General features: G+C 37.3%; 1 protein-coding gene across 3 annotated transcripts in view; it reads left to right on the forward strand.

The window, feature by feature from the left end:
• The window catches only part of TENT5D (terminal nucleotidyltransferase 5D), a 109,054-nt gene that overhangs the window by 62,757 nt on the left and 19,698 nt on the right, over window positions 1-26,599 (forward strand). The window contains exon 1 of one of the 3 annotated variants that reach the window (XM_004064448.4): window positions 19,921-20,050. The exons of 1 other annotated variant lie outside the window; for it this stretch is intronic. The gene's annotated coding sequence lies outside the window, so the exon portion shown is untranslated. Of the gene's footprint in view, window positions 1-19,920; window positions 20,051-22,076; window positions 22,113-26,599 lie in introns of those variants that run through there. One more of the 3 variants, XM_055375968.2, reaches the window with a different exon arrangement.

Genomic DNA, 26,599 nt, shown 5'->3' on the forward strand with positions numbered 1-26,599 from the left:
AATAATGACAATAACTGGGTTATAGTTCTGCCTAACATGATGCAGTGAATATGATGCAAATACCCTATATGCAACTGAAAATACACTAATCTGTTCCCCCGAATTCAGCTTTCAGGATTTCAGCATTCAGGATTTTAATCTTTTGTGTTTGTGATTTTCTGGATTTGATGTTAGGGATTTTTAGACTCTAAGGATTTAGACTTTAGGGATTGTCATCTTTTATGGTTTCAGTTCAGGATTTCAACATTCAGGATTATGGCATTCGGAATTGTGTCTTTCAGAATTATGATAGGCACCTTGTGGTATAGTTTGAAATCAGGTAGTATGATCTCTACAGCTTTGTTCCTTTTGCTCACGATTGCCTTGGCTGTTTGGATTTTATGTTTTGGTGGCTCCATATTAATTTTCGGATTATTTTTCTATATGTTTGAAAAGTGACATTGGACTTTTTATAGTGATTGCATTGAATCTGTAGATCACTTTGAGTAGTATGGACATTATAACAATATTATGTTTTTAAATCCACGAATGTAAGCTATCTTTCCATTTATTTGTGTCTTCTTCAGTCTCTTTTGATAACATTTTATAGTTTTCATTATAAAAGTCTTTCACCTGTTTGGTTAAATTTATTTTTAACTATATATATTTTTGTAGCTATCATAAACAGGATTATTCTTGGTATCTTTTTTGGAAAATGTGTTGTTAATGTAGAGAAATGCTACCAATTTTTGCATATTAACTTTGCATTTTGTAACTTTACTGAATTCATTTATCAGTTTTAACAGATTTCTGCTGAGGTGCTTAGGGTATTCTATGTATAAGATCATGTCATCAGCAAACAGCAAAAATTTCACCTCTTTTCCTGTTTAGATGCCTTTTATTTCTTTCTTTTGCCTTATTGTTCTGGAAAGGATGTCCACTACTATGTTGAATAGATGTGGTAAAAGTAGGTTTCCTTATCTTGTTCATGATCTTAAAGAAAAAGGTTCTACTTTTTCACCTTTGAGTATAATGTTAGCAGTGGGCCTATTATATGTGACTTTTTTGTGTTGAAGTACATTCTTTCTATACCTAATTTTTTAGTGTATTTGCTATAAAAGGATGGTGAATTTTGTCATTTTTTCTGCATTTAATGAGATGATCATATGATTTATGTCTTTCATTCTGTTAATGTGATATCTCACATGTATTAATGTGTGAATGTTGAACTATCTTTGCACCTAGGGATAAATCCACTTGATCATGGTGAATGATCCTTCTAATATGTTGTTGAATTTAGCTTGCTTGTATTTTGTTGAGGATTTTTAAACTATGTTAATCAAGAATACTGGCCTGTAGGTTTCTTTTCTTGTGACATTCTTCGTTTGGCATTGGTATCAGGATAATTCTGGCCTTATGTAGTTTGGAAGTATTCTCTCTGGAATTTTTTGATAAATTTTGTGGAGAGTTGGTATTAGCTGTTCTTTAAATGTTTGGTAAAATTCAACAGTGAAACCATCAGCACTTGGGCTTTTCTTTGATGGGAGATTTTTTTGTTACTGATTCAATCTTCTCACTTGTTATTGATCTGTTAAGATATTCTATATTTTTTGGGATTCAATCTTGGTAGGGGTTGTATGTGTCTAGAAATTTATCTGTTTTTTTCCTAGGTTATCTAATTTTTGGCATATAATTGTTGATAGTAGTCTGCTAGGATCCATTGTATTTCTGTGGTGTCAGTTTTAATGTCTCTTGTTTTATTTCTGATTTTATTTATTTGAGTTCCTTCTCTTTTGTTCTTGGTTAGACTAGTTAAGGGTTTGCCAATTTTGTTTGTCTTTTCAATAAACTAACTCAGTTTTATAGATTTCTTGCATTATTTTTCTAGTTGTGATTCCATTTATTTCTTCTCTGATATTTATTATTTTTCCTTCTGCTAACATTGGACTTAGTTTGTTATTTTTTCTATTTCATTAACATCACATTAACTTATTTACTTGCAATCTTCTTTTTTGATATAAGTATTTATCGCTAAAGACTTTCCTTTTAGAACTGCATTTGCTGCAGCCCATAAATTTGGTATGTTATATTTCCATTTTCATTTGTCTCCAGAAATATTTAAGTCTCCCTTTTCTTAATTGGCCCATTGTTTTTTCAGGAGCATGGTGTTTAATTTTCATGTATTTGTGAATTTTATATAATTTCTCCTGTTATTCATTTTTGGTTTCATACCATTGTGGCTGGAAAAGTTACTTGATATGATATCAGTGTTCTCAAACTTGCTAAGACTTGTCTCGTAGGCTAACATGATCTTTTCTGTAGAATATTATGTGTGTACTTAACAAAATGTGTATTCTGTTGCCATTAGATAGAATGTTCAGTATATGGCTGTTAGGTCCATTTGGCCTAAAGTATTTTCACGTCCAGTGTTTTCTTATTAATTTTATGTCTGGATGATCTTTCCATTATTGAAAGTGGGGTGCTGAAGCCCCCTACTATTATTGCATTGCAATCTGTCTCTCCCTATGGTGTAAAATTATTTATTTATAACGTCCCTATGATGCATGCACAGTGAGAGCAAAGTGCTCCAGAAAGTGGTTCTTCAAATGTTGATGCTGGTAGAATTAAAGGTAATATGTTTCCCTCATATTTGTATTTTTTACTGTTGCTCAAATATTTTCAAGTGAACATGTATCAATGATATTAAAATACACTCTTATAAACAATCAATTAAATGCATTTCAAGTAAAAATTTAAAATAGTCTGGTTTTTTTTAAGGTTTAAAAAAATGAATCTTACACAAAAATTAGCCCAGTGACAAGGTAAAATACCCTTAAGACATTGTTATTTACCTGATAACATGCTATTATTTTCCCTTCTTAAACCAGCATTTTCTCGCAGTTTTTACAAAATGGTATCTGATGGTTTTAGAGACCTTGGCATCTTTTACTAGCAATACACCTCATTGAATCTGAGTATATATCAGTGCTTTCTAATAACACTGGGTTTCTCAACCTCAGCACTGTCGACATTTAGGCTGGATAATTCTTTGTTGTGGCAAGCTTCGCTGTGCTTTATAAGATGTTTAGAGTATCCCTAGCTGGATAATTCTTTGTTGTGGCAAGCTTCCCTGTGCTTTATAAGATGTTTAGAGTATCCCTAGCTTCTATCCACCAGATGGCCAGTAGCAGTCCTCATGCCCCTAGTGGTGCCAACCACAAATGCCTCCAGACATTGCCAGATATCTGCTTGAGTGGAATTTGTAGATTGCTTTGGGTGGATTGGCCCTTGTAACAATTGTGAGCCCCAAATATCTGAGACAGGTCTCAGTCAATTTAGAAAGTTTATTTTGCCAAGGTTAAGAACACACCCCTGAGGAAGTCCTGAGACATGTGCCCAAGGTGGTCAGGGTACAGTTTGCTTTTATACATTTTAGCAAGACATGAGACATCAATCAATATATGTACGATGTACATTGGTTTGGTCCGGTAAGGTGGGACAACTTAAAGTAGGGGCTTCCAGGTTAGAAATAGGTAAGAGACAGAAAGATCACATTCTTTTGAGTTCTTGACCAGCCTTCCACTGAATACACAATTTCGTCTGGTTCAGTGAATCTGTGTTTAATAACATTAATAAAATAATAACATTTATAAAAAGTTTAAAACAATATCATCAGAATGGGATCACAGGTCATTATAAAATAAGTCATTCATTTAGCCAAAGTGATAACTCAGAGATTTCAAAAAAAGACAGAAACCTTTATTCTTTGAGAGTGGAGACTTAATTTCTGAAACAATGTGATGTAATAAAGATAGCACAAGACCAGTTAAATCTGTCTCTCAAAATCTTGTAAAAAATCTATAAAATTTTAATAATCTTGACCATAAGATATAATTTCCATAAACCAGCTTGTAACCTTTATAATTTTGTATTAAGGAGTGTGTTAATGCTCCGAGAAAACCTTGTTTATCTGACACAGGGGCCCACATGCTGGTTTTGTATCAGTGTGCCTTTGATATTAATGGTTAATTTCTATAGAAACTGAACTAATTTTGTCTCTTAAAATTGGCCCTTAAATCTCATGCACTCACCTCTTCCGCAATAGTTTCTGGGCCTTGAGGAGTTAATAAAAACTATTGTTTTAATTTCTGGCCCTGTGTTTCACGAATGCAGTTTATTTTGACTGGCATCTTCTACCAGGCCTGAAGATGTGGCTTAAATTGCTGTCAGTGTTTAAGATTTAGCAGGATCTGGTGTCCTTTTTAGATGCAGGAGTCAAAGCCCTGTAACTCAATGGCACAAGGACTTTAAAAACACATACAGAAAGTTACATGGATGTAATAACCTTAATTTAAAGAATTTTTATAATCTCAGGGTTTTTTTCTAAGAAAACCAAAACTTAATAATACTGACATAGGAATTATTTCGATACAACATAAATGTTAGGCCAGGAAAAGGCAAAAGAAAAGACCTTCTGCAGTGCACAGAATACTGTTGGAAGGAAACACTTCCTTTAGACCTTTAAGAAAACATTTTTAGCATCAGGCCACAAGAAACAGAACCCGAGGGGAAAAAAATTATATGAACTGAAAATGAGTTGAAGGAGAGCGTTATTATTTTTCACCCTTTAAAAGGGGAGACAAAACTGAAAACAGTGAGACACAATAAAAGTTGAACTTTGAGCTTATGAAGAATCAAAATCTCTTATAATTTATTAAGAGTAAATCAATCTATTAAGAAAATTTCAGGGGAGGAGCCAAGATGGCCGAATAGGAACAGCTCCGGTCTACAGCTCCCAGCGTGAGCGATGCAGAAGACGGGTGATTTCTGCATTTCCATCTGAGGTACTGGGTTCATCTCACTAGGGAGTGCCAGACAGTGGGCGCAGGTCAGTGGGTGCACACACCATGCGCGAGCCGAAGCAGGGCAAGGCATTGCCTCACTTGGGAAGCGCAAGGGGTCAGGGAGTTCCCTTTCCGAGTCAAAGAAAGGGCTGACGGACGCACCTGGAAAATTGGGTCACTCCCACCCGAATATTGCGCTTTTCGGACCGGCTTAAAAAACGGCGCACCACGAGATTATATCCCGCACCTGTCTCGGAGGGTCCTACGCCCAGGGAGTCTCGCTGATTGCTAGCACAGCAGTCTGAGATCAAACTGCAAGGCGGCAGCGAGGCTGGAGGAGGGGCGCCCGCAATTGCCCAGGCTTGCTTAGGTAAACAAAGCAGCCGGGAAGCTCGAACTGAGTGGAGCCCACCACAGCTCAAGGAGGCCTGCCTGCCTCTGTAGGCTCCACCTCTGGGGGCAGGGCACAGACAAACAAAAAGACAGCAGTAACCTCTGCAGACTTAAATGTCCCTGTCTGACAGCTTTGAAGAGAGCAGTGGTTCTCCCAGCACGCAGCTGGAGATCTGAGAATGGGCAGACTGCCTCCTCAAGTGGGTCCCTGACCCCTGACCCCCGAGCAGCCTAACTGGGAGGCACCCCCCAGCAGGGGCACACTGACACCTCACACGGCAGGGTATTCCAACAGACCTGCAGCTGAGGGTCCTGTCTGTTAGAAGGAAAACTAATAAACAGAAAGGACATCCACACCAAAAACCCATCTGTACATCACCATCATCAAAGACCAAAAGTAGATAAAACCACAAAGATGGGGAAAAAACAGAACAGAAAAACTGGAAACTCTAAAACGCAGAGCACCTCTCCTCCTCCAAAGGAACGCAGTTCCTCACCAGCAACAGAACAAAGCTGGATGGAGAATGACTTTGACGAGCTGAGAGAAGAAGGCTTCAGACGATCAAATTACTCTGAGCTACGGGAGGACATTCAAACCAAAGGCAAAGAAGTTGAAAACTTTGAAAAAAATTTAGAAGAATGTATAACTAGAATAACCAATACAGAGACGTCCTTAAAGGAGCTGATGGAGCTGAAAACCAAGACTCGAGAACTACGTGAAGAATGCAGAAGCCTCAGGAGCTGATGCGATCAACTGGAAGAAAGGGTATCAGTGATGGAAGATGAAATGAATGAAATGAAGCGAGAAGGGAAGTTTAGAGAAAAAAGAATAAAAAGAAATGAGCAAAGCCTCCAAGAAATATGGGACTATGTGAAAAGACCAAATCTATGTCTGATTGGTGTACCTGAAAGTGATGGGGAGAATGGAACCAAGTTGGAAAACACTCTGCAGGATATTATCCAGGAGAACTTCCCCAATCTAGCAAGGCAGGCCAACGTTCAGATTCAGGAAATACAGAGAACGCCACAAAGGTACTCCTCGAGAAGAGCAACTCCAAGACACATAATTGTCAGATTCACCAAAGTTGAAATGAAGGAAAGAATGTTAAGGGCAGCCAGAGAGAAAGGTCGGGTTACCCACAAAGGGAAGCCCATCAGACTAACAGCGGATCTCTCGGCAGAAACCCTACAAGCCAGAAGAGAGTGGGGGCCAATATTCAACATTCTTAAAGAAAAGAATTTTCAACCCAGAATTTCATATCCAGCCAAACTAAGCTTCATAAGTGAAGGAGAAATAAAATACTTTACAGACAAGCAAATGCTGAGAGATTTTGTCACCACCAGGCCTGCCCTAAAAGAGCTCCTGAAGGAAGCACTAAACATGGAAAGGAACAACTGGTACCAGCCACTGCAAAGTCATGCCAAAATGTAAAGACCATCGAGACTAGGAAGAAACTGCATCAACTAATGAGCAAAATGACCAGCTAACATCATAATGACAGGATCAAATTCACACATAACAATATTAACTTTAAATGTAAATGGACTAAATGCTCCAATTAAAAGACACAGACTGGCAAATTGGATAAAGAGTCAAGACCCATCAGTGTGCTGTATTCAGGAAACCCATCTCACGTGCAGAGACACACATAGGCTCAAAATAAAAGGATGGAGGAAGATCTACCAAGCAAATGGAAAACAAAAAAAGGCAGGGGTTACAATCCTAGTCTCTGATAAAACAGACTTTAAACCAACAAAGATCAAAACAGACAAAGAAGGCCATTACATAATGGTAAAGGGATCAATTCAACAAGAAGAGCTAACTATCCTAAATATATATGCACCCAATACAGGAGCACCCAGATTCATAAAGCAAGTCCTGAGTGACCTACAAAGAGACTTAGACTGCCACACAATAATAATGGGAGACTTTAACACCCCACTGTCAACATTAGACAGATCAACGAGACAGAAAGTCAACAAGGATACCCAGGAATTGAACTCAGCTCTGCACCAAGCGGACCTAATAGACATCTACAGAACTCTCCACCCCAAATCAACAGAATATACATTTTTTTCAGCACCACACCACACCTATTCCAAAATTGACCACATAGTTGGAAGTAAAGCTCTCCTCAGCAAATGTAAAAGAACAGAAATTATAACAAACTATCTCTCAGACCACAGTGCAATCAAACTAGAACTCAGGATTAAGAATCTCACTCAAAACTGCTCAACTACATGGAAACTGAACAACCTGCTCCTGAATGACTACTGGATACATAACGAAATGAAGGCAGAAATAAAGATGTTCTTTGAAACCAATGAGAACAAAGACACAACATACCAGAATCTCTGGGACACATTCAAAGCAGTGTGTAGAGGGAAATTTATAGCACTAAATGCCCACAAGAGAAAGCAGGAAAGATCCAAAATTGACACCCTAACATCACAATTAAAAGAACTAGAAAAGCAAGAGCAAACACATTCAAAAGCTAGCAGAAGGCAAGAAATAACTAAAATCAGAGCAGAACTGAAGGAAATAGAGACACAAAAAACCCTTCAAAAAATTAATGAATCCAGGAGCTGGTTTTTTGAAAGGATCAACAAAATTGATAGACTGCTAGCAAGACTAATAAAGAAAAAAAAGGAGAAGAATCAAATAGACACAATAAAAAATGATAAAGGGGATATCACCACCGATCCCACAGAAATACGAACTACCATCAGAGAATACTACAAACACCTCTACGAAAATAAACTAGAAAATCTAGAAGAAATGGATAAATTCCTCAACACATACACTCTCCCAAGACTAAACCAGGAAGAAGTTGAATCTCTGAATAGACCAATAACAGGAGCTGAAATTGTGGCAATAATCAATAGTTTACCAACCAAAAAGAGTCCAGGACCAGATGGATTCACAGACAAATTCTACCAGAGGTACAAGGAGGAAATGGTACCGTTTCTTCTGAAACTATTCCAATCAATAGAAAAAGAGGGAATCCTCCCTAACTCATTTTATGAGGCCAACATCATTCTGATACCAAAGCCGGGCAGAGACACAGCCAAAAAAGAGAATTTTAGACCAATATCCTTGATGAACATTGATGCAAAAATCCTCAATAAAATACTGGCAAAACGAATCCAGCAGCACATCAAAGAGCTTATCCACCATGATCAAGTGAGCTTCATCCCTGGGATGCAAGGCTGGTTCAATATATGCAAATCAATAAATGTAATCCAGCATATAAACAGAGCCAAAGACAAAAACCACATGATTATCTCAATAGATGCAGAAAAAGCCTTTGACAAAATTCAACAACCCTTCATGCTAAAAACTCTCAATAAATTAGGTATTGATGGGACGTATTTCAAAATAATAAGAGCTATCTATGACAAACCCACAGCCAATATCATACTGAATGGGCAAAAACTGGAAGCATTCCCTTTGAAAACTGGCACAAGACAGGGATGCCCTCTCTCACCACTCCTATTCAACATAGTGTTGGAAGTTCTGGCCAGGGCAATTAGGCAGGAGAAGGAAATAAAGGGTATTCAGTTAGGAAGAGAGGAAGTCAAATTGTCCCTGTTTGCAGACGACATGATTGTATATCTAGAAAACCCCATTGTCTCAGCCCAAAATCTCCTTAAGCTGATAAGCAACTTCTGCAAAGTCTCAGGATGCAAAATCAATGTACAAAAATCACAAACATTCTTATACACCAATAACAGACAAACAGAGAGCCAAATCATGAGTGAACTCCCATTCACAATTGCTTCAAAGAGAATAAAATACTTAGGAATCCAACTTACAAGGGATGTGAAGGACCTCTTCAAGGAGAACTACAAACCACTGCTCAAGGAAATAAAAGAGGATACAAACAAATGGAAGAACATTCCATGCTCATGGGTAGGAAGAATCAATATCATGAAAATGGCCATACTGCCCAAGGTAATTTATAGATTCAATGCCATCCCCATAAAGCTACCAATGACTTTCTTCACAGAATTGGAAAAAACTACTTTAAAGTTCATATGGAACCAAAAAAGAGCCCGCATCGCCAAGTCAATCCTAAGCCAAAAGAACAAAGCTGGAGGCATCACACTACCTGACTTCAAACTATACTACAAGGCTACAGTAACCAAAACAGCATGGTACTGGTACCAAAACAGAGATATAGATCAATGGAACAGAACAGAGCCCTCAGAAATAACGCCACATATCTACAACTATCTGATCTTTGACAAACCTGAGAAAAACAAGCAATGGGGAAAGGATTCCCTATTTAACAAATGGTGCTGAGAAAACTGGCTAGCCATATGTAGAAAGGTGAAACTGGATCCCTTCCTTACACCTTATACAAAAATCAATTCAAGATGGATTAAAGACTTAAATGGTATACCTAAAACCATAAAAACCCTAGAAGAAAACCTAGGCATCACCATTCAGGACATAGGCATGGGCAAGGACTTCATGTCCAAAACACCAAAAGCAATGGCAACAAAAGACAAAATTGACAAATGGGATCTAATTAAACTCAAGAGCTTCTGCACAGCAAAAGAAACTACCGTCAGAGTGAACAGGCAACCTACAGAATGGGAGAAAATTTTCGCAACCTACTCATCTGACCAAGGGCTAATATCCAGAATCTACAATGAACTCAAACAAATTTACAAGAAAAAAACAAACAACCCCATCAACAAGTAGGCGAAGGACATGAACAGACACTTCTCAAAAGAAGACATTTATGCAGCCAAAAAACACATGAAAAAATGCTCATCATCACTGGCCATCAGAGAAATGCAAATCAAAACCACAATGAGATACCATCTCACACCAGTTAGAATGGCAATCATTAAAAAGTCAGGAAACAACGGGTGCTGGAGAGGATGTGGAGAAATAGGAACACTTTTACACTGTTGGTGGGACTGTAAACTAGTTCAACCATTGTGGAAGTCAGTGTGGCGATTCCTCAGGGATCTAGAACTAGAAATACCATTTGACCCAGCCATCCCATTACTGGGTATATACCCAAAGGGCTATAAATCTTGCTGCTATAAAGACACATGCACACATATGTTTATTGTGGCACTATTCACAATAGCAAAGACTTGGAACCAACCCAAATGTCCAACAATGATAGACTGGATTAAGAAAATGTGGCACATATACACCATGGAACACTATGCAGCCATAAAAAATGATGAGTTCATGTCCTTTGTAGGGACATGGATGAAATTGGAAATCATCATTCTCAGTAAACTATCGCAAGAACAAAAAACCAAACACCACATATTCTCACTCATAGGTGGGAATTGAACAATGAGAACACATGGACACGGGAAGGGGAATATCACACTCTGGGGACTGTGGTGGGGTGGGGGGAGGGGCAGGGATAGCATTGGGAGATATGCCTAATGCTAGATGATGAGTTAGTGGGTGCAGCACACCAGCATGGCACATGTATACATATGTAACTAACCTGCACAATGTGCACATGTACCCTAAAACTTAAAGTATAATAAAAAAAAAGAAAATTTCAGTGTTCTAACCAAGTCTTTAGTGTATAAGTGGTTTTCTTAACATCAAAACCCAATCTCTAGAAAGACTTTTATGAATGATTTCCCTTTAATTATAGACAAACTGACACAAATCATTTACTACATGCTTGAACTTACTGTTTTATCCTAGACATTCGTCTTTCTTAAATAATCAGTTCTTTTATTTTAGGACAAAAATTTACCGTACAAGATTTTTTTCTCACATAAAATTATTTTTCTTTTAACCTTTCTTGCCAAAAATTCCTCTTTATGTTTATAACTTTCTTTACATTGTTCTTATTCACTGATTACCTTTACATAATTTTTAAAATAACTTTTAAATACCCTTTGAATTAGACAAAAAGTATTTTTTAATAAGAACACATTTCTTTTTTTCAGAAAAAATGTTTTCTTGTAATTAAAAAAAATTGGAAATGACCCAGACATTTAATAACTATCAATTATTTAGCTTAATATAACTTTAGATTTTAAATTATATGACAGGATTATCTACAAGCATTTATTCCATTACATTTACCTAATTAATTATTAATTGGCTTTGAGAGTCTACGGCTTTTCGAGGCACATGGTGCAAACTGCCAGTGGAGCTACCATTCTGGGGTTTGGAGGATGGTGGCCATCTTCTCACAGCTCCACTAGGCAGTGCCCCAGTAAGGACTCTGTATGGGAGCTCCAACCCCACATTTCCCTTCCACACTGCCCTAACAGAGGGGCCCCACCCCTGCAGCAAATTTTTGCCTGGGCATCCAGGCATTTCCATACATCTTCTAAAATCTAGGCAGAGGTTCCCAAACCTCAATTCTTAACTTCTGTGCACCTGCAGGCTCAATGCCACATGGAAGCTGCCAAGGCTTGGGGCTCCCACCCTCTGGAGTCACAGCTCGAGCTGTACGTTGGCCCGTTTCAGCCATGGCTGGGGAGCAGCTGGGACACAGGGCACCAAGTCACTTGGCTGCACACAGCAGGGGGACCCTGGACCTGGCCCACAAAACCACATTTTCCTCCTGGGCCCCCGGGCCTGTGATAGGAGAGGCTGCCACGAAGGTCTCTGACGTGGCCTGGAGACATTTTCCCTGTAGTCTTGGGGATTAACACTAGGCTCCTTGCTACTTCTGAAGATTTCTGCAGCCGGCCTGAATTTCTTCTCAAAAAACAGGCTTTTATTTTCCACTGCATTGTCAAGCTGAAAGTTTTCTGAACTTTTTGCTCTGTTTTCCTTTTAAAATGGAATGCTTTTAACAGCACACAAGTCACCTTTTGAATGCTTTGCTGCTTAGAAATTTCTTCTGCCAGATACCGTAAATCATCTCTCTCAAGTTCAAAGTTCCACAAATCTCTAGGGCAGGGGCAAAATGCTGCCAGTCACTTTGCTAAAACATAATAAGAGTCACCTTTTCTCTAGTTCCTAACAAGTTCCTCATCCCCATCTGAGACCACCTCAGCCTGGACCTTATTGTTCATATCACTATCAGCATTTTTGTCATAATTAATTATTATTTTTTAATAGTTTACCCAGATTACTTATGAAAAATATGATAATTATTTAAAGTTTAAAGTTTTCTTGATAAACATTTTTATAACCTGTGGATTCCAGGTTTTCCTAAGTAAGAACATTAAGATTAGATAAATGTGGGGTTTTTGTTTTGGTGTTACTATATTTTTTTTTGCCAGTAAGTCAAGATTTAGTTGTTTTCATTAACCAACCAATGTTAAATGTCTTATTTATTAAATTTTATGTAAACAAAGATAATTCTCTTTTGAGCCGCATTTACAGATTTATAACCCTCATACCAAATTTTGACATGTAGCAGAGATAAATAACGTATGCTGACAATTGTGAAGCCATTTCTAATTCTATTTCACCAAATTTTTAAAACCAGATTATTTATTAAAGATTTAGTTAAGCCATGTGAACTTGAAAAAGCATTTGGCTTAAAGTCTCTATATTTCTGATTAAGTATTTGATTTAAGCACCTTTTTAAAAAGCCAATTATAGTTCTTTTATACATTTTTAATAGTGAAACATCATATATTTGATGCGTAAATACATAGACATATTCGACATGTAGTTAGGGGTAGACCTTATAGATTCATAAGACATGGTTTTGAAATGTGAGGACATGAGATTTGGAGAGACCAGGGGCAAAATGATATGGTTTGGCTTTGTCCCCACCCAAATATCAACTTGAATTGTATCTCCCAGAATTCCCACATGTTGGGGCATGGACCCAGGGGGAGGTAATTGAATCATGGGGGCTGGTCTTTCCCATGCTATTCTTGTGATAGTGAATAAGTCTCCCAAGATCTGATGGGTTTATCAGGGTTTTCCGCTTTTGCTTCTTCCTCATTTTTCTCTTGCCTCCACCACATCAGAAGTGCCTTTCACCCTCACCATGATTCTGAGGCCTCCTCAGCCATGTGGAACTGTAAGTCCAATTAAACCTCATTTTGTTCCCAGTTTCGGGTATGTATCAGCAGCATGAAAATGAACTAATACACACATAATTTGGAGCTTTCCTTTGGATTTGATCAAGTCAGATAGAGTTGGTCAAACCCAATGGGAAAAAGACCAAAACAACAACAAAAACAGAAACAAGCAAACAACAAAAAAATAGTTAAGCAAAGCAAACAATTGCACAATTTATGTGATTACTGAGCACTCCAGTGGTAAGGAGAAATGAAGACCAGCTGGTTGTTAATCTTAACTTTAGTGAAAACAAAATTCCAATTCAGGTATTTACCTCGGGATGGGTCTGAAGCTGTTCTCTGTCATCCTAGAAGCAGGAAAAAACTCAAACTCTCCTTCCCTGTTGGAAGCAAACTCAAACTCCAGGAAGGAGTTACCTGCCTTCCATCATGAAAGCAGGAAGACTTGCCTTTGTTGTTGGCAGCAAGTAAAACTCCAAAAAGAAGGAGTTGTACAGTAAAATAAACTTTAGATCTTGACTAAAGCTTGGGAGGTCAGGGATTCTCTGGAGGGGGAGCTTCCAGGCCTCAGAAAATTGTCCTATTGGTTTGAACCGTAAAGATAGCTCAAGCTGGTACCGATAGATTTGTCAAAGATCAGGGGCACCTCCACTCAGAATCCCTTCATGGCCACCAAAATGTGAACCCCAAATATCTGCGACAGGTCTCAGTCAATTTAGGTTTATTTTGCCAAGGTTAAGGATGTGCCCGCAACAGCCTCAGGAAGTCCTGAGACATCTGCCCAAGGTGGTCAGGCGTACAGTTTGTTTTTATACATTTTAGGGAGACATAAGACAGGTCTTACAGTCAGTATGTGTAAGACTTACATTGGTTCAGTCTTGTAAGGTGGGACAACTCAAAGTAGGTGTTTCCAGGTTAGAAGTAGATAAGAGACAAAAGGTGGCATTATTGTGAGTCCTTGATCAGCCTTCCACTGAATACATAATTTAATCTGGCTCAGTGAATCTGCATTTTTACATAAAGAATAGAGGAGAGGAAGCAATGAGATATGGATTTGTCTCAAGTGAGCCTCAGAGGGATGACTTTGAATAGAATAGGAAGCAGGTTTGCCTTAAGCTGTTCCCAGCTTGACTTTTCCCTTTAACTTAGTGATTTTGGGGTCCCAAGATTTATTTTCCTTTCTCACAATATTGATTTTTCCTATCTATGAACATGAAATGCTTTTCCTTTTTTGTATTATTTCTGATATTTTTATCAGTGTTTTGTAATTCTCATTGTAGCAATCTTTTACCTCCCTGCTTAGATGTATTCCCAGGTATTTTATTCCTTTTGTGGCTATTTTGAATGGTATTGCATTCTTCATTTGGCTCTCAGCTTGGATGTTGTTGGAGTAGAGAAATGCTACTGATTTTCATACATTAGTTTTGTATCCTGAAGATTTGACGAAGTTGTTTATCAGATCAAGAATCTTTTGGGCAGAGCCTATAGGGTTTTCTAGGTATAGAATAATATAATCTACAATCAGTGATAGTTTGACTTCCTGTCTTCCTATTTGGATACCCTTTATTTTTTTGTTGTTTGTTTGTTTTGCCTGATTTTTCTAGCTAGGACTGCCAGTACTGTGTTGAATAGGAGTCTTGAGAATGGGCATACCTGTCCTGTTCTGGTTTGCAAGGGAAATCTTCCAGCTTTTGCCCATTAAGTATGATGTTTGGCTTTGGGTTTGTCATATATGGCTGTTATTATTTTGAGATATGTTCCTTCAATACTTAGTTTATTAAGATTTTTTAACATAAATGGATGTTAAATTTTATCAAAAGCCTTTTCTGCATCTATTGAGATTTTCATGTTGTTGTTGTTTTTAGTTCTGTTTATGTGAACATTTATTGATTTGCATATGTTGAACCAACCTTACATCCCAGGGATAAAGCCTACTTGATCATGATGGATTAACTTTTTAATGTGTTGCTTGATACGGTTTGCTGATGTTTTCATGAAGATTTTTGCATCCATGTTTATTAAGGATATTGGCCTGAAGTTTTCTTTTTTGTTTTGACTTTGCCATTTTGTGGTTATCAAGATCTTGTTGGCCTCATAGAATGAGTTAGGGAACAGCACCTCCTCCTCAGTTTTTGGGACTGGTTTCAATGGGAATGGCACCAGCTCTTCCTTATACATTTGATAAAATTCAGTGTGAATCTGTCTGGTCTTTGTACTTTCTGATTTTTAGGCTTTTTATTACTGATCTGATTTTAGAACTCATTACTGGTTTGTTCAGGGATTGAGTTTATTCCTGGTTCAATCTCAGTTGTTGTATGTTTACAGGAATTTATCCAGTTATTCTAGGTTTTCTAGTTTGTGTGTGTAGAGGTACTCAAGGTTTTTTTCTTTTATTTTGTATTTCTGTTGGGTCAGTGGTAATGTCCCTGTAGTCATTTCTGATTTTGTTTATTTGGATATTCTCTCTTTTGTCTTTACTAATCTAGGTAGTTGTCTATCTTATTTATTCTTTCAAAGAACCAACTCCTGGCTTCATTGATATTTTGAATTTTTTTTTTTGCATCTGAATTTCCTTCAGTTCGGCTGTGATTATGGTATTATCTTCTGCTGGTTTGGAGGTTAATTTGCTTTTGTTTTTATTTTTCCTCTTTACGTTATGTTAGTTGGTTTTTTTTTTTTCATCTTCCTAACGTTTTGATGTCATCATTTAGTGTTATAAACTTCCCTTTAACACTGCTTTAGTTGTGTCCCAGGGATTCTGGTATGTTGTCCCTTTTTTCTTATTAATTTCAGAGAATGTCTTGATTTCTGCCTTAATTTCCTCGTTTACCCTGAAGTCATCCAGGCACAGGTTGAATTTCATGTAACTGTATGGTTTTGAGCAATTTTCTTAGTATTGATGTCTGTTTGGGGTGGGGGGTGCTGTGGTCTGAACATGTGGTTGGTATGAATTTTTCTTTCTTTCTTTCTGGAATTTGCTGAGGATTGTTTTTTGGCTGATTGTGTGGTCAATTTTAGAGTATGTGCCATGTGCAGCTGTGAATTTATATTCTCTTGTTTTTCAGAGGAGAATTCTGTAGACATCTATTAGGTCAATTTGGTCAGGTGTTGAGTTCAGGTCCTGAATACCTTTGTTAGTTTTCTGCCTCAATGATTTTTCTTATACTGTCAGTGGGGCATTGAACTCTCCTGCTATTATTGTGTGGTTATCTAAGTATCTTTATAGGTTTTTAAGAACTTGCCTTATGAATCTGGGTGCTCCTGTGTTGGGTGCATATATCTTTAGAATAGTTAGGTCTTTTTGTTGAATTGAACCCTTTACCACTATATCATTTCCTGATTTCTCCTTTTTGACTTTTGTTGCTTTAAAATCTGTTCTGTCTGTAATTAGTATAGCAATCCCTGCTTTTTTTCTATTTTCCATTTGTATGAAAGATTTTTCTTCATCTGTTTTCTTTGAGTCTGGGTGTCATTGTATGTGAGATTGGTCTCTTGAGGAATGCATACCATTGGATCTTGTTTCTTTATCCAACTTTCCAATTTGTACCTTTTAATTGAGGCATTTAAGCCTTTATGTTCAAGGTTAATATTGATATGTGCAGATTTCATTCTATCATCATGTTATAAGCTATTCATTATGCAGATTTGTTTGTATGGTTGCTTTATTGTATCAGTCATCTGTGTGCTTAAGTGTGTATTTGTGGTGGCTGGTAATAGTTTTTTTTTTTTTTTTCCACTTTTAGCCCTATCTTCAGGACCTCTTGTAAGGCAGGTGTGGTGGTAATAAATTCCTTTAGCATTAGCTTTTCTGAAAAGAATCTTATTTTTCCTTCGCTTATGAAGCTTAGTTTGACTGGCTATGAAATTCTTGCTTTGAATTTCTTTTATTTAAGTATGCTGAATACAAGCCTCCAGTGCCTTTTGGCTTTTAGGGTTTCTGTTGAAAGATCTATTGTCAGCCTAATGGAGTTCCCTTTGTAGGTGATCTGCTCCATTTTCTCTAGCTTCCTTTAACATTTTTTCTTTCATTTCAACCTTGGAAAATCTGATGACATTGTGTCTTGGGTAAGGTCATCATGTATATTATCTTGCAGGGATTCTCTGCATTTCCTGAATTTAGATGTTAGCCTTGTTAGTGAGCTTGGGAAATGTTCATGAACAATATCCTGAAATAGGTTTTCCAAGGTGTTTGCTTTCTCTCCTTCTCTTTCAAGGGTGCCAATCAGGTGTAGACTTGGTCGCTTTACATAATCCTGTATTTCTTGGAGGTTTTATTTATACTTCTTTAATATTTTTAAAAATTTTTTTCCGACTGAGTTATTTCAGAGAACCAGTCTTTGAGCTCTGAGATTATTTCCTCATTTTTGCCCTAAAATGCCACAATTCACTCAGTAACATAAAAATCATTCTTACTTGAAAAGGGATCTTTAATGATTTTTTTTTTGAGTCAGGTTCTCGCTCTTTTGCCCAGGCTGGAGTGCAGTGGGGCAGTCATGGTTCACTGCAGCCTCGAACTCCTGACTCAAGTGATAATCCTACCTCAGCCTCCCAAATTGGTAGGATTACCAGTTCATGCCACCATGCCCAACTAATTTTTTAAATTTCTTTTCAAAGACAGGGTCTCATTATGTTGCCCACACTGGTCTCAAACTCCTGGCCTCAACAGATCCTCTTGCTTCAGCCTCCCAAAACTCTGGTTGATTTAAAAAGTATATGTATCCAAAATGAGTCAAAAGAGAATGACACTATTGGTCAAATTGGGAATTATGACCTTTGGAATGAATGGGGATGAAACCAGAATATTTGGATTGCTAAACAGCTATTTGGCAGTAGTTGTCTTTTGACTTCTGTTTTGTCTTTTCTTCTCCCAAAACTCCTTCCTCCCATCTTCTTTCTCACTGATACTTGTACTATCTTTGTTATTATACTGTTATGACTTTTTATATTGGTAAAAGACATATTTTTAAATCTTTATAAAACGATAGTTGAGAATTTGACCTATATCTGATATATGTATTTTATTTTAGAATTTGACCTATATCTGATATATGTATTTTATTTTAAACATGTAGTACTTTACAGAATTCATTATTGCTGATTAATGAAACTGCCTTATGACATTTTCAGATTTCTTTCCAATACCCCTTGCTTGTATATTAAATGGCACCCTACAAAATATCTGATTTCTTATTCTACTTAAAACCCCTCCTCCACCCGCTACCTAGCTAGCTAACTCTTTGTTCATCATGTCCATTTTATCTGTTACTCTTTTCATGAATTTCTTTGCATAATTTGTTTTTTATTTTTTTCAATGGGATCATAGACCCTACCTCTATTCTTTACATTCTTTTGAATGAGGATTGAGTTAATTAAAGCACTTAATTAACACCTGACACATTATAAGCATCATATAATTTTTAGTTATCATTGCCATTTAATTATGTTTAAAAATTCTATACTCAAAAGTTTAAAATTAAAAACTTATATTCAGTATTATATATATCATGTAATGTAATTTTCATATCTTTAAGAAACTGTACACGTATATTTTTCTTTAAAATTAAACTCCAGTGTAACATTCTTTATATACAAGGATTAGGATTATAGTCTTAAATGTTACTAAAAATTATTTATTTCTTTGTCATATATTATACTTCCAGGAAAACATTGAGTAGGTATCTTGTTTTACCTTTGGCCCCTCCAAAATATATTTAGTCTTTTCTATGTTTTACTGGAAAATGCTATAAATTATCTATCTTAAAAATATCACATGGATCACTGGCTTAGCCAGACAATTTTCTTCCTATATCTACCTATTTGCCTATCTTTGTAATCTTGATATTCTTATTCAAACAGTTATGTGATAGTTTCTATAAATTGGACATACTGTAACAAAACATTATTTTGAGAAGAACTCTGTCTTTTAAATGTTCTTTTTAAAAATTAGTTGTTGGCACTCAAAACAATTATACTTATCAACCATAATACTTTTTTAACTGTTTCTTTTTGAGACAAAGGCTTGCTCTGTTTCTCAGGCTGGAGTGCAGTGGTGTGATCATGGCTTACTTCAGCCTTGACCTTCTGGGCTCAAGCAATTCTCCTACCTCAGCCTCCTGAGTAGCTGGGATGACAGATATGCATCCCCACACCGAGCTAATTTCTTTTTATATTTTTTATAGAGTCGAAGTCTCTCTATATTGCCCAGGCTAGTCTTGAACTCCTGGGCTCAAGTAATCCTCCAGCCTCAGCCTTCCAAATTGCTGGGATTACAGGCATGAGCCACCATGACCAGCCTCTTTTTAATTGTTTAAGAATTTTTTTTAAACAAAAACATGTTCACTTGGGGGTAAAAATTAAATAGAGAGTATTTTCCCAAATTCTGTATTTCAGAAATTACAACTTAATTTTGAAGTTACATGTAGGCAGTTACAGTACTTACAAAACAAAAATGTTTGCCTATCTGTGTGAATCTGCATGGTTTAACTGGTTATTTTCACTATTTTTTTCTCCTTCCTCCCTCTTCACTATTTTTTAACTTAAGTTCAAGTATCTTGAGGAACCTGTTTTTAATCTTTAATATATCTAGTATAACATTGTCTTTTTTGAGATTTGGGACTCAGAATTGCCCCATTTAAATTTATTTTTTGAAAATTCCCCCATCTATAAGAGCATTAATGATGTAATAATAATATTCCTTGTCTCTTGGCAACAGTAACCCTGGAATTGCAGCAAGTGAGGTGTAGAGAATGTGTGGAGATCAGGTGATGCAGAACTCTGGTAAAGGATGTTAGTCTTCAGAGTAAGACTGTTAAATTCAGCAAAGTCTACTATCAGAAGACACGGTGAGCAATCTTGTAGAAAGGGAGTTTTTCTTTTAGTTTTAACTCTGAGCACACATCAAAATTGACGTTTAATTTATATTTTGTCCAGAAACTTATTTGATTCAACTAAAATATCTTTGAAAATTATCTCTTTCATTAATAACTGTGCCCAAAATCATGGCTGTGGTAAAACTGAACTCAGTTAATATGTTTAAAAGGGCATCAATAATTGTTTTAATATTTTATTTTCTAAACTAGCTCAAGAGTAAGAGATAAAAGACATAACTGATACGTTGATATAGTATTAAGAATTATGTTTTTTCAGAACTCTAGAGTAAGAGAGTTACAAAACTCCCTACGTCCTACATTAATTGACTGACACATTGACATCTCAATAAATAGCCTGATGATGGATTATTTTCAAACTTTAATTTGTTTCTGAAGTGAAGTATTAAAAGACTATACCTAATTCCTTTTTTGATATCAAATGTTTTTAATTACTACATACCAGTGAAAGAAAGTTATTGTCAGGTAATCAAGCATGTTTACATATCTGTATATTTTTTATATAGTCCTGAACTTCCTTTTCAGATTATTTTTTTTCCTTTAAAGCACTCATGTCTTATCTCATTTGTATAGTTTTTGTTTGTTTGTTTGTTTTTTAGATGGGGTCTCACTCTGTCACCAGGCTGGAGTGCAGTGGCATGATCTCGGCTCACTGCAATCTCTGCCTCCCAGGTTCAAGCGATTCTCCTGCCTCAGCCTCCAGAGTAGCTGGGACTACAGGCATGCACCACCACACCCAGCTAATTTTTTTTTGTATTTTAGTAAAGACGGTGTTTCACCATGTTGGCCAGGATGGTCTTGATCTCCTCACCTCATGATCTACCCGCCTCGGCCTCCCAAAGTGTTGGGATTACAGGCGTGAGCCACCGTGCCTGGCCTCACTTGTATAGCTTTTAAGTACCTTAAGAGTGAAGTTACCTTATTTTCCTCTAGTAGAACAATTTAATGCAAGTAAAGTTTAGAAAAATAATCAAATTAATCATAAACTTAATGGATTTTATTAAGCCAATTGTATTTTAAAATAGCAAAGACTGCATTTTGAAATTGTTTCTTTAAAGAATGCCATTATCATTCACCCTTTTTCTCCTATGAAAATTAACTGCAGATGTGAGAGAAAATATGAGGACCTGAATATCTGTAGCCAAACTAAGAGTAGAAGGTGTTGAAATGAGGGAGGGGACTTCCCCATGATAGGAGACTTAAGGAAAAAAGTGACTAGAAAAAAATGCCACTTCTTTCAGCAAAACTGCGTTCTGAGCATGAACTTAAATTTGTATTTGTGTTGGAAATGCTTGAAGAAATGTGAGGAGAAGGAGGAGTTATTTGTGTGTCGGGGGGTGGGAAAAAAAGTGGAGATTACTGAGTGGGAGGTTGGGAATTCATGGGGCAAGTCATTATTTATAAGAAAAAAAGGGAAAATAGTTTTTGGTGTAGGAAAGGAGAAAGGTAGTAGTATCCCATGGGAGAAAGTTCAGCAATGAAGGAGAATGGAAAGTAATAAGAGATCACCCCACCTAGGGTGGGTAGAATCCATATGATTCCTTCTTTCTTTATTTCTCTCCCTTTAAAAAAATGCATTTCATGGCTGGGTGCAGTGGCTCATGCCTGTAATCCCAGCACTTTGGGGGGCTGAGGTGGGTGGATCACGAGGTCTGGAGTTCAAGACCATCCTGACCAACATGGTGAAACCCCGTCTCTACTAAAAATACAAAAATTAGCTGGGCATGGCAGCGCATGCCTGTAATCCCAGCTACTCGGGAGGCTGAGGCAGGAGAATCGCTTGAACCTGGTAGGCAGACGTTGCAGTGAGCTGAGATCGCGCCACTACACTCCAGCCTGGCAACAGAGCTAGACTATGTCTCAAAAAAAAAATTGCATTTCATTTTATCTTTCTTTAATGGCCCCTTCTCTTGCTTGCCTACTAGCAGGCTCCCTCCTGAGCCTCACGCTAACACCACACACCCCTGTAGTTTTTCTCCTTGATGGGATGGGTTTGAGGAGAGCAGCAGTTGGTGAGGTAAGTTTTAATGTCTGAGAGGGTGTGGTGAGTAGACGGGGAGAGCTATGAACAGAAGTTTTTTGGGTTTTTTTTGTTAATAAAAGGCTTTTTCTAGAAACATTGGGATGAGTTTCTACTTTTCTCCTTCCTCAGATAGTGTTTAAGAGGGATGTGAAAGATGTATATGGTGTTGGCTATAATTCTGGAGTCCCCTTCAGAGAATACTTAATTCCTTGAGTGTTGACAGGGTTATCCACAGAGGGGTTAGTGATTTGGAATGATGTGGAAAAAGCTTATGAGGTTAATGGGTTTACTGTGAGGGTCATGGCGAGTTGTACAGCATGCAGTGCAGAGAGAATGGCATTTTGGTCTCACTAGGTGGCTTTACCTCCCAGCTTGCTTGAAAGCCTGTTGTACTTCAGAGTATTCTCAGCGATTCCCTTCGAAAGGGGCTGGAGATTTCTCTGGCCAGCTTGCTTCTCTGAAATTGGTGGCAGTTTGGAGAGGCAGCAACTCTGCATCATTTACATCAGAAGCAAGAGAAGCTCACTTGGTGGCTGTTGAATTCACATAGCTATAAATCTTTACCAGCTACAGCCACTGGAAGGGGCAGAGGAAGAGTAGGAAGGGGAAGTAGTACTACTGTTGTAGTTTTCCCAATGAAGCAAAATATGTAGCAGTATTTTGTTGTTTGAGATAGTATCCAGAGTTTTTTTTTTATATTTAAGAGAATTAAGGAGTGTGGACACAAGGGTGAATTTCAAGTGAAAGTTTAATAAGCAAAAGAAGAACGCTTTCTGCAGCAGAGAGTGGGGCCCAAAGGGGTTCCCCACCATGAGGCTGGGGTTCAGGGTTTTTATGGACCGGGATGGGAAGGAATGTGCATAGTTTGCAGGCTGTTTTGAAGAAAGTGTGATTTAGCTTGGTCTGGGACCAATCAGGAGCTGAAGTGATGATTTATTGGGGCTACCTAGCTTGGCCCAGGACCTAGTAGAAGCTGAAGTGAAAGCTTGGCCAAAGACCTTGGCCCTGGGACCAATTAGGAGCTGAAGCAATGATTTATTTAGGCCGAGCTTACGGTTTAAAGCATGTTTAGAAAAGAAAAAAAAAAGTGCCCACCAGAACCTACTGGAGCACCCCATGTACATGCCCACATAAGGAGAAGAGACTATTTCCTGGAAGCCTGCTGGTTATACAAAGGACAAAGACATTTCTATGCAGAGTCTTGTTCTCTTATTACAGTGGCTGCAGGCATGTCTTAGGCACAAAGAACAAAGGTTGGGCCTTGTTTCTTTATCTGAGTGGGCCAGAGGTTTGTGCAAGTTTTCTTATCTGTGCCTGCAGCCTGATTTTTCAGGCTGTTTCTCCAATTACAGGAGTTTTACCAAGGGCCCACCCTAACTGCCACCTTTTCTCTCTTATTCTCCCCCTCAGGAGTGGAGACCCTAACTGCTGTTAGGGAGATTAAGCGTTGATTTTTTTTTTTTAGCTACTTTTTGCTGGAGATGGGTGTTGTGTGGGGAACAGCAACTAGGGTTTCTTTTGGGGCTGGCTTAAGGGTCCTTGGAAGAAAGGCATGTTTATGCATGGTTCCTTTTGCATTACCATTTGTAGCTTGATAGCCGTTAGATGAGAAGAAACAATGTGGGTTATTAGAGTACATGTATTAAAATGAAACAAGGATGGAGGTAAAGAAGCTTAAAAATTCCAAGGCTAAGTGATGGCTAGTTATGCATGTTAAGATTTGGGTTCATGGGGCTTGGCTTCGGTTAGCTTTCTTGGTTTTACTTTTTAAACAAAGAAACTTGTGGGTTATGCGCACTTTATTTACTTTTATTACCTGGCAGGACTTGTGGGATAATTGCCCAGAACTAGAGTATTGTTTTCGATTTCTACATTACCCATTCCCTTTTGTTTCCTTTGAGTGGTAGTTGGAGATTGCTGGTTGATTTACAGGAATAGGGTTAGTTTAAAATGTAAGTAGGCAAGAACTTGAAAACAACTACTGAGACTAGAAATTAATGACAGCTGTATGATAACTTTTGAAACATAATTTTTTCTCCAGTCCTCATTTTTGTTAAAAACAAATTATGATAAGACTGTGTTGTTTGCAAAATAGACTTTAGTCTCATACTTGGCCTGATTATTTACAGAAACTGCAGCAAGAATAATTACCTTTACATAGGCCTTTTAGATGGGCTTTGATGGAACTCTGTTTTACAAGGAATCTTAGATAGGACTTTTTAAAGCTGAGCCCAGCCATGGGTTTGCACCCTTAAATACCTGTGAGTTGGGTAAACTCCTTTTTTTCTGAGGTTTCAAGAGCATGGTGTTCTGGGCCTGTTAGAAAATGACTTTTTTACTCACCACAGATTAAGAACCCTGTACAGGGACTGTGTAGACAAAGTATGAGGCCAATTTTTCCAAGGGGCTTTTTTTGGCTTTTCAAGTTAAGCTTGACTTCTTAAAGGGAAACACATCCTTTTAGTTAAACCCTTGGCAAAACACCAGTTTTTAAATTGTCCTGTTGCAAAAGAAAATGCATTCTTATTGCACTGATGCAAACAATATATTGTTAGAAGTTAAGAATGCTTACATCTAGTGTCTGAATTTTAGAGGAACCAGGCAGAGAGAAACAAACATGTTTTACATTTTGCTTTCAGGAGTATACCTCACTTAATTGTTAAAGGCTGTATCTAGTTTAAAATAAGTTTTCTTGACTGAAAAACAAAACAAGGATTAGCAATATTTTAAGCAAAAGTTAAAAAGATTATTTTAGCTTTTTATGAGTTCAGTCCATTCAGTTAACTCTTGTTTTGCTTGATATTTATAAACATTTCAGCTTTTTATGAATCCTGTATGCTTTTCCATTATTAGATACCTGCATTTGAAAGCACCTGTTGAAGTTTTACAGCTGAGTTTAAAACATTTTTTGAAGAGGATTAAAACAAGACAATTGTCTTAAATGACAAAATGATCAGGGTGTTTACAGTTAGAAACACAATTGTCAAAGAAATTTGGTTATTTTTGTGGTTTACAACAGTTTAAGATAATTTCAATTATAATTGATAGCATATATTTAAACATTAGAACCTTAGACATCCCATATGGTTTTAGAACATATGTTAATAATATTTACTGAAGGCTAGGCACAGTGGCTCATGCCTGTAATTCCAGCACTTTGGGAAGCTGAGGTAGGCGGATTACAAGGTCAGGAGTTCAAGACCAGCCTGGCCAATATGGTGAAACCCTGTCTCTACTAAAAATACAAAAATTAGCTGAGCATGGTGGCGGGCACCTGTAATTCCAGCTACTCGGGAGGCTGAGGCAGGAGAATCACTTGAATCCGGGAGGCAGAGGTTGCAGTGAGCCAAGATCACGCCACTGCACTCCAGCCTGTGCGACAGAGTGAGACTCCATCTCAAAAAATAATAATAATAATAATAATAATATTTACTGAAATATAACCTGAAGAAGATTAAACATTGCTTTGGCAATTCCATGTATTTAAACATCTTTAATAATTCTGTTTACCTGTTTTCTGGATGCTCTAGGGGCCTGCTGTAGCATCCGAAAGCTAAGTGTTAGGAAAGTCTATTTATTTTGGGAAGCCTGTTAAATATGTTATTGGTTTAAAACACTTGATATTATGAAATGGAATTTTAGATTACTGTAAGTTATTTATTTTTCTAAAATGATGACTTAAAAATTTGAAAAATCAAAAGCCTTTTATTAGCCTTTAGTATTACACAAAAATCCTGTTCAAGAGAGAAAGCCAAATTTTACCCTTGCATTAGTTTACTATTAATGTTAACCGCAATTTTTAATGAAACCTTATGGACAATTATATTTAATTTTCACTGGTTTGATCATGAAGTGAGATTTTTACAAACCTTTTATAACCCTTTACAAATTTTGCTGAAAAGAATATCTTGTTGTGCTTTTATTTTAATGCTTAACTTAAAGAAAAATCTATGTAATACTCCTTTGAATTTAGTTAACATGTATATACAGAGTTTTCATGGTAAGATTAATTCATACAGTTTTTCCACAGTTTGCTTAAATCTTCTGCTTTATTTTATTTAAGAAAATTCTTTATCCATTGGCAAAATGTACATTTCCATGCCTTCTTACAATTTTTTAGTAAAAACACATTTTACTGTTTTCACACGCCTTGCACGTAAATCCATTTTCAGTAGTTGATATGGTTTGTCTGTGTCCCCACCCAAATTTCAACTTGACTTGTATCTCCCAGAATTTCCACATGTTGTGGAAGTGACCCAGGGAGAGGTAACTGAATCATGGGGGCTGGTCTTTCCTGTGCTATTCTCATGATAGTGAATGAGTCTCACGAGATCTGATGGGTTTATCAGGGGTTTCCACTTTTGCTTCTTTCTCATTTTCTCTTGCTGCCACCATGTAAGAAGTGCCTTTCGCCTCCCACCATGATCCTGAGGCCTTCCCAGCCATGTGGCACTGTAAGTCCAATTAAACCTCTCTTTCTT

The sequence above is a fragment of the Gorilla gorilla genome, chromosome X, assembly GCF_029281585.2.
Source record: "Gorilla gorilla gorilla isolate KB3781 chromosome X, NHGRI_mGorGor1-v2.1_pri, whole genome shotgun sequence".
Classification (NCBI taxonomy): domain Eukaryota; kingdom Metazoa; phylum Chordata; class Mammalia; order Primates; family Hominidae; genus Gorilla; species Gorilla gorilla.